This window comes from Vulpes lagopus, chromosome 8 (assembly GCF_018345385.1).
Source record: "Vulpes lagopus strain Blue_001 chromosome 8, ASM1834538v1, whole genome shotgun sequence".
Lineage (NCBI taxonomy): Eukaryota > Metazoa > Chordata > Mammalia > Carnivora > Canidae > Vulpes > Vulpes lagopus.
This window is the reverse complement of record NC_054831.1, coordinates 93,686,473-93,698,679: the sequence shown is the minus strand read 5'-3', so window position 1 is coordinate 93,698,679 and position 12,207 is coordinate 93,686,473. Positions and strand designations below refer to the sequence as shown.

Genomic DNA, 12,207 nt, shown 5'->3' with positions numbered 1-12,207 from the left:
TTTTAACTGTGCGGGTCCACTCATACATGGGTTTTGTTTTGTTTTGTTTCATAAATACAGTATACAGTACTGTAAATGTATTTTCCTTTCCTAATGATTTTCTTAACATCTTCTTTTCTCAAGCTTACTGTATTGTAGGATTATAGTATGTAACACAAACGAAATACATGGTTTTTTTTTTCCTTTTTTTTTTTTTAAGATTTTATATATTCATGAGAGACACAGAGAGAGGCAGAGACACAGGCAGAGGGAGAAGCAGGCTCCATGCTGGGAGCCCGATGAGGAACTAGATCCCAGGGCCTCCAGAATCACGCCCTGAGCCAAAGGCAGATGCTCAACCACTGAGCCACCCAGGCATCCCTACAAAATACATGTTAATAAACTGTTTAGGTTCTCACTAAAGTTTTGGTCAATAGTAGTAGTAAAATTTAGGAGGAGTCAAAAGTTATATTCAGATTTTTGCAGGGTCAGCACCCGTAATCCCCACGTTGTTCAAGGACTTTTATAATTGCCCTATTTTATTATGATTTATTATTATTAATCTTCTGTGACTCAAATTTATAAATTAAACTTTATCCTGGGTATGTATGGAAAAAAAACATAATATATATAGTGTTTGGTACTATATATATATATATATATAGTGCCATATATATATATATATATATATATATATATAGTGTTTGGTACTATCTGTGGTTTCAGGCATCCACTGGGGTTGTTGGAACACATCTCTGGATAAGGCGAGATTAATGTATTTTAAGCAAGAGAGACATGATTGGGTTCACTCTTTACAAAGGGCCTAATAAACAATATTAGGAAAATGAAATTCTAGAATAAAAAGAAGCTAAAGGGTGATTGCAGTAATCCAAATGAAAGGTTTCGGTTTCTCCTACACATCGTAATCCCCCTCCGTTTTTCTTGTAACACAGGCAATTGTGTGAAGGGTCATCATACAAACTGGTCTTTCTGGCTGGAACACATGTGGCCTCCCACTTTCTCCCACCAGTTCTTACAAGCTTTAAAGCCTCACCCTAAATGTCACAGCCTCCTCTCACACCCTGCCTCCCTGTACTCTCCTTTATAGCACTGATCATAGTTATAAATTAAACATTTATATGATTATTTGTTGGGTATGTGCCTTATGGATATGTGCCTTATCCCCAGGACTCTAGATTTCATGAGGAATGCATGAGTAAGTGAATGGGCAGGGAGAGAGGTGAACAAATTCAAGAGATCCAGATCCAGAGATTGTTATATCTAAATGTTTGTGAAGATAAGGCAAGGAAAAAAAAAAGTCAATGATTAAATGTAGTTTCTAATTTTGTCACGTGGGTTGATCCTGGTGGCATTCCCTGAGTTAGGAGACCAAAGCAAACAGGTTAGGTGGAAGATGGAAATCATGAGTTCAGTATGGAATATGTAGTGGATACAAATCTCAAACCACAAACTCAATTGGGCAAGAAATAAAACTTGACAAAATTTCTGTAATAAGCTCTCTACCCCAGTGTTAACCTCAGCCATCTCCAGCACTCACTCCAATGATAACCAAGGCTACTGATTATCCTAAAACCATATTTCTTTACTCTTGGAGTTACTTTACATCTATTTTATTTTATTTTTTTAAGTTTCTTTTTAATTTTTATTTATTTATGATAGTCACAGAGAGAGAGAGAGAGAGAGAGAGAGAGAGAGAGAGGCAGAGACATAGGCAGAGGGAGAAGCAGGCTCCATGCACCGGGAGCCCAATGTGGGATTCGATCCCAGGTCTCCAGGATTACGCCCTGGGCCAAAGGCAGGCGCTAAACCGCTGCGCCACCCAAGGATCCCTGCATCTATCTTATTTGTAATTTTTCTCCTTGATTGTTTTTTCTTTTTCTTTCTAATTTTCTCTTTTTCCAAGCTATAAGGTTATTGAAGCAAAGTTTGTTACTGCTGTTTGATGTCTATCAAGAGTACAACAAAAGTAAATGTGCTTGTAAATTAAAACGAGTGATTTTTGTTAGAAATAAGGAGATGCTTTCTGAAAGGAAGAAATTTATTAAATATTGGAATGGGTAACAGAGAAGTGTAAGAAATTGCCATCTTTTAAATCCTCAAACTTGGAGGGAGTTTAAAGAGGGGACCTTTTGTAAAACAAAACAAATACATATGTATATATACTTAAATATATTTATTTATTGTATATATACATATATATATTTATATATGCTTATATACACCCACATATATCAGCAAGAGAAATGTCTGGCCAGCAATTCTTTTCTGTCTCTTTTTCTTCTGATAACCGAATGCCATTTTTTTAGGGAACTCATTCTGTGTAGTATGAGTGGGATTAACACCCCCCACCCCTGCACTCAGTTCTAGGTGCGGACATATGTCCTAGACCTGCCTAATTAAAATGCTCTCTCCATGGCCATAGTGTTGATTGGGGCACCTGACTTGAACTAGTTACAACAAAACCTCTGAGAATTTTCTACAGCTGCTGTCAGAACGCTGTTCTCTTTCTATTGGCTACTAAAACTGAAAGGGTGGGGATCCCTGGGTGGCACAGCGGTTTGGCACCTGCCTTTGGCCCAGGGCACAATCCTGGAGACCCAGGATCAAATCCCACGTCGGGCTCCTGGTGCACGGAGCCTGCTTCTCCCTCTGCCTCTCTCTCTCTCCCTGTGTGACTACCATAAATAAAATTAAAAAAAAAAAAATTAAAACTGAAAGGGTGTAAATCTGAAATTTCCAGTAGGAAAAATCTGGACTTTCCATCCTGCCTACCAGGTAGTTCTCAGAGACAAACATAATCAGAGCACTGACAATATGCTTTTAATCCTTGGATGTAGACTTCCCCAAAGCAGTGATCCTCTCTGGACGTCAAAGTAATATAAGCAAATAAATTTCCTTTATTGCTTTACTAGTTTGTGTTGGGTTACTGTCCGTTTCAGTCAGGAGGGTACCTATAAATTTAGGGTCTCTATCCTATAAAGTGACTGATACTATGCAATGTTTTCTTCCAGCCATGATATTCAGTATCATTGGTGAAAGACTTTCCATTTCTGGTAAAGAAACTGGCCATCTGAAACAGCCAATGGGGTAGGCGTTAACAATTCTGGTGTTTCTCTCTCCTTTTGTATCAACACTATGACTAGCCCAAAGAAGAATCAAATCCACTTATTCTACCTATAAATAAGTTTCCCTTTAAAGCAGGATCCCTTTTGTGGAAAATAAATTGAAAAGGAAACAAGTTATCCTATCCAATTTTCCTCTATCATCCAGGGCAGAAGCTCTTTTCAAATCAGCGGAATGAAAAGGGAATCTGAGAAAGGTTCTGGGAAGTCTCCTTCAGTGAACTTTTTTTTTTTTCAACTGCAAAGGATGAATTCACCCAAACTTCTAGAAGTGCATAATGGATAGGCAGTGAAGGAAGGCAATCACTTTGTGGGGAAAAAAGCCGGTGACTCAGAGTGAGAGAAAAGTAGAATTGCAATGAGAAACTAAAATTGGTTAAGAAATAAAACTAAAACAGGAAAATAACATTACTCAGTATTTTCTTTGTTGTTCTTTCCTTTAACTTACGTGAAGTGTACTTTCCAATGACAAAAACATACATCCATTAAACAAATAGATATAAAGTCTACTCTGACCTAGGTACCAGGTGAATGCTGAGGATAAAAGTAAGATACTTATGAGTCCATCTATATTTATAAGAGCCAAAACTTAGCTCTAGGAAGGGAAGGAATATCAAACACCCACTATATTATTATAGTGATGTTCTTCAGGCTCTCCAAACACCCTGGGCAATGGGCAAAGGGAGGAGGGTGCTTAATCTATCCTTAAACTAATGAAGAGGGGAGATTGAAAGATTGAAAACTTGGTGGGGTAGAGGATGCATGAGTTATCCATGAGCCAGATATGGACTAAGTGAAGGAGGTTGGACTTACCCATTGAGACCACTTGAAGGGCGTGGTGACTCCAGCAGAGAGATGGGTTACTGGAAACCCATGGAAATGATCAAAGACAGACAAAGCGAGACACTGATTAAAATGGTAAGGACACATTTTAATCAGTAATATACCGCTGCAATAGGAAAAAGAGTCCGGTGTGAACTGAATTCAACTTCAATTTGTGCAGAAGTGACTGAGCATTTTAAAGAAAGGATAAAGGAATAAGGAGAGGAGAGAGCAGAGGCTTCATAGAATTAAGGAAACGAAAACTCACAAAAGCTTGTCTGTGTGAAACACATCTGAGTTCCTTAACTGGCCCTTATTAAAGTTAGAGTCCTACCTTCCTACAAAGTGGGAGACAGGGGCTCTATCTTCAAGCGTTGGCTAGAACATACAGTAAATTATTCTGGTGGCATGGAGTTTCCTCAGGCAGGCGCTTTAAGAAGGCAGGGGTGGGGCTATTCTAGGGATGTAGCTTTGGAATGTTAGCAACTGTCAGTGCTTGTTCAAGTCTTTATAGACCAAGGATGAAGTCTACTTTTTCAAGGCTCAGAGAAGCCTGGCCAGAGTTTGGTCAAGGAGAGATTCTTTGTCAAAACCAGGAGCTAAGGAAGGTTCACACGTGGCCAGCTAGAGGAGCCAGTAGGATTCCACAAATACAGTTTCTAAGGTTAGAAAATTCTCAAGGGTTTTTAATTCTCAAGGGAAGGGTTTACTAAGTGTCTGGAAAAGCACTCTGTGGGAGAGAATCAGCATTTGGAATATATCCAATCTAGAGGGCACCCTGTGTCTACCCCTCATCCTTGTTTCCTCTCCCTATTCCCTGTCTCAAACAAGAGGAATCAATGAAATTCAGGGCAGGGAAATAGTAGGAAAGACACTGATTGTAACCCCCCCCCGCCCCGCCCCTGCTCCAACAAAGGTTTAAAACCTGAGAAGATTAAAGTTTGAGGGAAGGAAAACATGAATTGGTGAGAGCCTGGAGTATAAATGATCCAAAAGTGATGTTGAAAATAGTGTGGAATATGCCCGAAATTTTGTCCCTTACTAAGAAAGACAAGAATCATTCCAGAAAGAGGGTTTAAATGTAGAACACTAAGCAGAAATAAAGTTGTTTTTGTTTGCATCCTACCAAGTCAGTTTATTTATTAAACTATTTGTACACATACACACTCCTCTATTACTTCACCTTCCCAATATTCCCCTAAGAGTGACTCTATTTGCACAGGATGCAAGGGTGCTGAAGCACCCTAAATAAAGTGCTTTATTTGCATCATGCAAATGTTTATGGTAGCCACGGATGGGAGGTTTCCTGGTGTCCATCTTATTCTGAAACGGGTCTGTTGATTCCAAAATGAAAAGCTCTTACACTAGGCTACTGGGTCTCAGCTCCACATATCTACATCCTTCTCCTTTTGTTAATCACAGATATTTAGTGTTGCACCCTTTACTGTAATACATTCGAAGTAACTCATAATAAAACACAGTTCAATGTGTAAATGTTCAGTTCCAGTTTCACTGAGATGCATAATGGGATACTCATATATTGTATTCACGTTTGTACAAGAAAACAGAAATAACAAAAGGAACAACAGCAACGAAAACCGAGAAAACAGGCCCCAAATGGTGTCCTAAGTCCCACCTCACTGGAGATTTAACCTAATTACTTTTGACTCTCTCAGAAACAGAATCTTAAACCAGTCAATCTGGAGTGGCCTGATCAGCACTAGTTAGGTAATCAGCTTGATACACCCTTACCATCCCCTAAGGGCAACTAACCTTGTAATAACCAACCCCCTTTCTTTATTGTTTAGCGTAACTTCCTTGTTCCTGCTCCCTTCTGCTTGTAAAAGTCTTCATTTTCAACAGCTCCTTGGAGCGCCTTCTTTCTGCTAGATTGGATGCTGCCCAATTTGAATCAGTTTTAGGTCGAATAAACTCTTAAAATTTTTACTATGCTTCAAGTTTATCTTTTAACAGTCCCATATGTGTAAGCATTGACTGTAAAAGCTACAGATGCAGTCTAAACCAAGTACATTATATTGACTTAAATAATTTTCGCTGTTGTGTTGTTAGTGGTATTTTTTAAAGTTCTGAATGTTTCTTGATAAAGTTTCCATGAAAAAAATAGTTTTCTTTTTTAAGGATTTTATTTATTCGTAAAAGACAGAGAGAGGCAGAGACACAGGCAGAGAGAGAAGCAGGCTCTTTTCAGGGAACCCGAGGTGTGACTCGATCCCAGGATCCGGGGATCGTGACCTGAGCCAAAGGCAGACAATCAGTGAGGCACCCAGGCATCCTAAGAAATACTTTTCTTTCAGTTTACTCAGTAGCTGTATTTGATGTACATTAAAGCCACACAGGAAATGGTGACTGTCAATCTTTTAAGAGAAGTTAGATTGGGGCACCTGAGTGGCCCAGTCAGTTAAGCATCTGCCTTTGACTCAGGCCAGGGTCTCAGGATCCTGGGATTGAGCCCCACTTCAGGCTCCCAGCTCAGCTCAGCAGGGAATCGGCTTGTCCCTCTCCTCTTGCCCTCCCCCAACATGCTCTCCCTCTCTCAAATAAATAAATAGAATCTTAAAAAATGGAAAAGAAGTTAGATTAACAATATTTATGTTTACTAAATGCTATCTTTGTAACAGAGAAAAATACCCTCTCAGATTCCCAGGTCACCCTCAGGGGATGAGCCTACCATTCAGCATTCATGAATTGAACAGATCCATGAAGGTCACCAACCCCACCCCACTTCTCCCTCAGGCCTTCTCAGTTCTTCCCTATCCCAGCCTCCTATCTTTCCTCACGGAGGAGGAATTCTTGGATTAAACAGAAATTTATTTACATATTTTTCTTTTAGAAATGCTAAGGAATTGAGGAATCACTAGATCTGATTACTTAACAAAGAGAAATCTTTTTGGTATGTATGTGCATGTCCCTGGGTGGGCACAAACCAAAGAGAAATCTTGATTGAATTTTGGGTGCTTTCCTATTCCCTAAGTCACTTATGTACTCATGACTATAAAGGAGTGTTCTCTACCATTCCTTTATAAGGATTTTGTTTTCAGAGGATTATCTCTCTATACTTAAGGACTCTCTTGTAGAACCATGCTGATTGGACCTTTTACAATTTTACAAGTGTCCAGTTGCTGTTCTCAGGGACCTGTGTACTTTCCTGGGACCAGCTTTTCCCATTTCCCTTAGCACCGGTTCCTTACTCCTTTCTGCAGACCTTCTGACCAAGGCATCACTCCTCTGAAAAACTCAGTTGCTTCTCTCACTTGCCAAAACAACTTTCTGTATCAGCCTGCATTCTGGCACTTCGTTAAGGAGGAAAAATAAGAGACCCCAGATGGAGTACTGAATGAAAGAGTTTTTACTGCTGAGCAGGGGAGCCCCAAACCAGCTGAATCTAGTCTCTAGTGGATGTACTTTGGGCAAAGGGAGGATGGTGTCATATTTTAAAGCCAGAAAACTACAAACTGTCTCTATCCTATGTTAGGACAGTTGCTGTGAGCAAACACCAGGCTGGGCTCCAAGGGATCCTCTGCCTTTGTGGGGGCTCCTGCCTCAGGGGCATAACTTCCAGGAGCTTCAAACCACAGCCTGAGACCCTCTTCCCTCAAGTGAAATCTCCATGCCATTGGCTCTATGTGGAAAGAGCCAGGAGTATGATTTTAATCACCCAAGAGATCCACTTGTGTCAGTGGAAATAAACAAACCAGCAGAATTTGCTGTAGGGATAACTTCATTACTTATAAGTTGGGTGAAGAAATAAATTTCCAGAAAGCATTCTGCTACCTGCAGACCCAAAGGAAAAGTAAAATTGTTTTATGAGAAGGATTATTTTATTTTTTCTTAAGATTTTATTTATTCATGAGAGACAGAGACACAGGCAGAGGGAGAAGCAGGCTCCATGCAGGGAGCCCGATGTGGGACTCGATCCCAGGACCCTAGGATCACAACCTGAGCCAAAGGTGGATGCTCAACCACTGAGCCACCCAGGTGCCCCTGGGAATGAATACTTCGTAAGTGAATGGTTCTGCTAATTAGAATAGCAAAGTTCTAGGGACGCCTGGATGGCTCAGTCAGTTAAGCGTCTGCCTTTGGCTCAGGTCATGATCCCACCGTCCAGGAGTCCAGGGATTGAACCCTATGTCAGTCTCCCCGCTCAGTGAGGAGCTTGCTTCTCCCTCTCCCTCTGCCGGTCCCCCCTGCTTGTGCTCTCTGGCTCTCTCTGTCCAATGAATGAATAAAAATCTTTTAAAAAGGGGCACCTGGGTGGCTCAGCGGTTGAGCACCTGCCTTTGGCCCTGGGCGTGATCCTGGAGTCCCCGATCGGGTCCCACGTCAGGCTCCCTGCATGGAGCCTGCTTCTCCCTCTGCCTGTGTCTCTGCCTCTTTCACTGTGTCTCTCATGAATAAATAAATAAAATCTTAAAAAAAAAAGAATAGCAAAGTTCTTAAACGTGTTCATACAAAATTAAAAGTGTTGCATAAATTATTACCATTGTGTTGCAATGTCTGTTGGGCGGGCTGAGAGACAGGGGCACCCAAAATGGCGGACATCTCAAATTGGGTCAAAATGGCTGATCTTCCGGCCAAGGCAGCCATGACCGCCACGTCATCTCCAGTAAATCGAAGCCTAGACGGGAAACCGAAACTTTCCATCCAGGACTTTCCAGCCAGAGACCACCCCCCATCCTCTGTACTATCCCCACCCCAGCCAATGACCTAGGGACATGGTGTTCCCTTGCCTAATTTGGCAAAAGGGACCCACCCCGGTCCTACCTGGAACCAATAAGGCTTAAAAACCCGCACAGGCCCCAACCCCTGGGCGACTTCCCTGACTCGGGCCACCTCTCCGAGTCACGGGAGTGCTCCCCATAAGAGCACTCTCGAGGGATCCCTGGGGGGCTCAGCGGTTAAGCGCCCGCCTTTGGCCAGGGCCCTGATCCTGGAGACCGGGGATCGAGTCCCGCGTCGGGCTCCCAGCATGGAGACTGCTTCTCCCTCTGCCTCTCTCTCTCTCTGTCTCTCTCTCTGTCTGTCATGAATAAATTAATAAATAAAATCTTTAAAAAAGCACTCTCGGGGATCCCTGGGTGGCGCAGCGGTTTGGCGCCTGCCTTTGGCCCAGGGCGCGATCCTGGAGACCCGGGATCGAATCCCACATCAGGCTCCCGGTGCATGGAGCCTGCTTCTCCCTCTGCCTGTGTCTCTGCCTCTCTCTCTCTCTCTCTCTGTGACTATCATAAATAAATAAAAATTAAAAAAATAAAATAAAATTAAATTAAAAAAAAAAAAAAAGCACTCTCGAACCTACTGCCTGGCTCTGCCGTTTTTTTTTTTTTTTTTTTTTTTTTTTCTCCGCCGTTTATTTTGGAAAAAAACCTAACAATGTTGATTGTCTTAAAATGTTACCTGTGTCTGTGTCAAGTACTCTTTTATGCCCCCCGCTCATTTTGCAGGCCCTGATAACACTAGTTCTCAAGAGCAATACTTCTTCTTCCAGCTTTTAGATGCCACCTCCTTAACCTTTATAAAATCGTTGGAAGATTGGTTTGTTTTCCCTTCACTAAGAAATGGGTACTGACATTTTCAGAGTAATTACTTCCAGGCTGTTACATTATGGGTGATTGCTTTATTATTTTGTATTTTCCAGATTTTGAACAATAAACATCTGTTTTTCTCTTTTTTAACTTTGAGAGATGTTAAAAGTACAGACAAGTGCTGACAAAAACAATACTTGTGTCCCCATAACCTAGAGCTCATCTATAATATTTATAATTAACAAAGTAATACAAAATTAGTATATGTTACAGAATGGATGCATGAATTTTTTTCTAATATTTTATTTATTTGTTCATGAGAGACACACACAGAGAGGCAGAGATATAGGCAGAGGGAGAAGCAGGCTCCACGCAGGCAGCCCAATGTAGGACTTGATCCCAGAACTCCCAGATCACGCCCTGGGCCAAAAGCAGACCCTCAACCACTAAGCCACCCAGGCATCTCTGGATTCATGAATTGATATGCCTACTTGACATCTTCAAATCCAATATGTGGCCTTTCAGCATGAGCTTCATCTTTTTGTGCTGCTGATTTTTTCTTTTTTTTTTTCATTTTTTACTTTTTAATCAAGTAAAACATTATCTTGTAGAATGTAAAGAGGCAGACTCTAGTGGAATCCTGAAAGAGAGATCATTACTAAATGTTTAAAAAGTACAGCTGCTCTAAAGAGAATAAATCACAGGTGAGGAATAGTTTAAAATGATGAAGATGCTCTTGGTCTGGACATAATAGAGCCAATATGTGTCAAATACTCTTCTAAGTACTCATTTAACCTTGACAACAATGTCATAGGGATATCATTTCATTATTGTTCTATTTTATGGACAAAGAAACTGAGGTATAGCAAGTATAAGTGGCTGGCCTGGAGTTACACAACTGGTAGGTGGTGAAACTGGGAATGTTAACCAAGACAATCTAACTCCAGGGTCTACGTGCTTACCTTCCATCCTCTGTTGACCTCCCATGGTTAAAATGCTAGAACTCCAAGGTCCTAAATCAAATCTTCTTTTCTCCCAGTAGAACCCAAGGAGTATATCAGTTATCTATTGCCTCATAAAAAAAAATGCCAAACTGGGTTTTAAACAACAACAATTTATTTAGTTCACTGGTCTGCAATTCTAATGGGGTTCATTCAGCAGGGATGCTCATCTCTGCTCCATATAGTGTCAAGTGAAGCAGCTAGCTTAGCTGGAGGCTGGAAAATCCACTTCCCATATAGCTCACCCTCACTGCTGGTTAGTCGGTGCTGATTGATACTGAGAACTCAGCCAGGGATGAAACCAAGCACACAAACCTCCTTTCTATATAGACATTTTTTCCAGCTACTTCAGCTTTCTTGGGGCATAATCGATGGGTTTCAAGGGCCAGCATCCAGAAGGGACAGGAAGTAGATAGAGTCTGCCGGTGTCTTAAGGCTTGAGGCTGGAAACTGTCATAGCATCACTTCTGCCTCATTTCATTGGTCAAACACAGAGCCCAGATTCAGGAGAGGGGGACATGTATCCTGCCTCTCAATGGGAGTGGCACCCAAAGCATTTGGGACTGTGGTTTAAAAACTTCAGTGCCGGGACAACTGGGTGGCTCAGTGGTTGAGCATCTGCCTTCAGCTCAGGGTGTGATCCTGGGGTCATGGGATAGAGTCCCACGTCGGGCTCTCTGCGTGGAGCCTGCTTCTCCCTCTGCCTGTGTCTCTGCCTCTCTGTGTCTCTCATGAATTCAAAACAAAACAAAAAAACTTCAGTGCCTATTAGATTTCATCTCCAAGTTTGTATAGCTGTGTTCCTATAGTTTTTTTTTTTTTAAGATTTTATTTATTTGAGAGAGAGAGAGAGAGAGCAAGAGAGCAAGAGAGCATGAGCAAGGGGGAAGGATAGAGAGAAGCAGACTCCCCACTGAGCAGGGAGCCTGACGTAGAACTCTATCCCAGGACCCTGGGATCACGACCTAACCAAAAACAGATGCTTAACCGACTGAGTCACCCAGGCGCTCTTCCCTCAACTTTTGATGACCCTGTGGCTCCCACTGAAATGAGCTGACTTCAGGCCCTGTTTAGCCTACATACTGTGTACTGATGTTACCTCTCTCACCAATACCCTGGAAGACTTAGCACTCTGGGAAGGAAAAAGATGTCCCTGACCCCATGCTCCACCAGTGGTGTCAGTGGTATCAGACCTCAATCCTTAGGTTAGCCCTTCTACCAATTACGACAGTCCTCATGTTGTGGGACTTTTCTGAACTTCTCTTTTAGTTTCTGTCAATGTCCCACTTAGAGCCAGCATCTTGGTAAGCTTCGGTCAGATGATACTGAAACAGCACACCCTACAACCCTTATAATCAAACTGCTTTGCTGAGTATTACCCTTCTTCTCTCACCCCTGCCTCCATCCTCTGACTCTCCTACTTAGGATGAGTTCCTTTGGCAGCAGAAGCCCTCAGTCTGTGAGGTGAAGAGGGGCTCTTAAGTATCCTCCCCACCTTCCTATTTTTCTCATTTCTCTGTCCTTTCCCCAATACACATATTTTTACTTTTTTTTTTAAGGTTTTATTTTTTTATTTATTCATGAGAGACATACAGAGAGAGAGAGAGAGAGAGAGAGAGAGGCAGAGACACAGGCAGAGGGAGAAACAGGCTCCATGCAGGGAGCCCGACGTAGGACTCAATCCCGGGTCTCAGGATCACACCCAGGGCCGAAGGCAGC

General features: G+C 41.9%; 1 pseudogene; it reads left to right on the top strand.

Annotated features, from left to right (window-relative positions):
- The first annotated feature begins 8,520 nt into the window (after positions 1–8,520).
- The window catches only part of LOC121497782, a 76,449-nt pseudogene continuing 72,762 nt past the window's right edge, over positions 8,521–12,207 (top strand).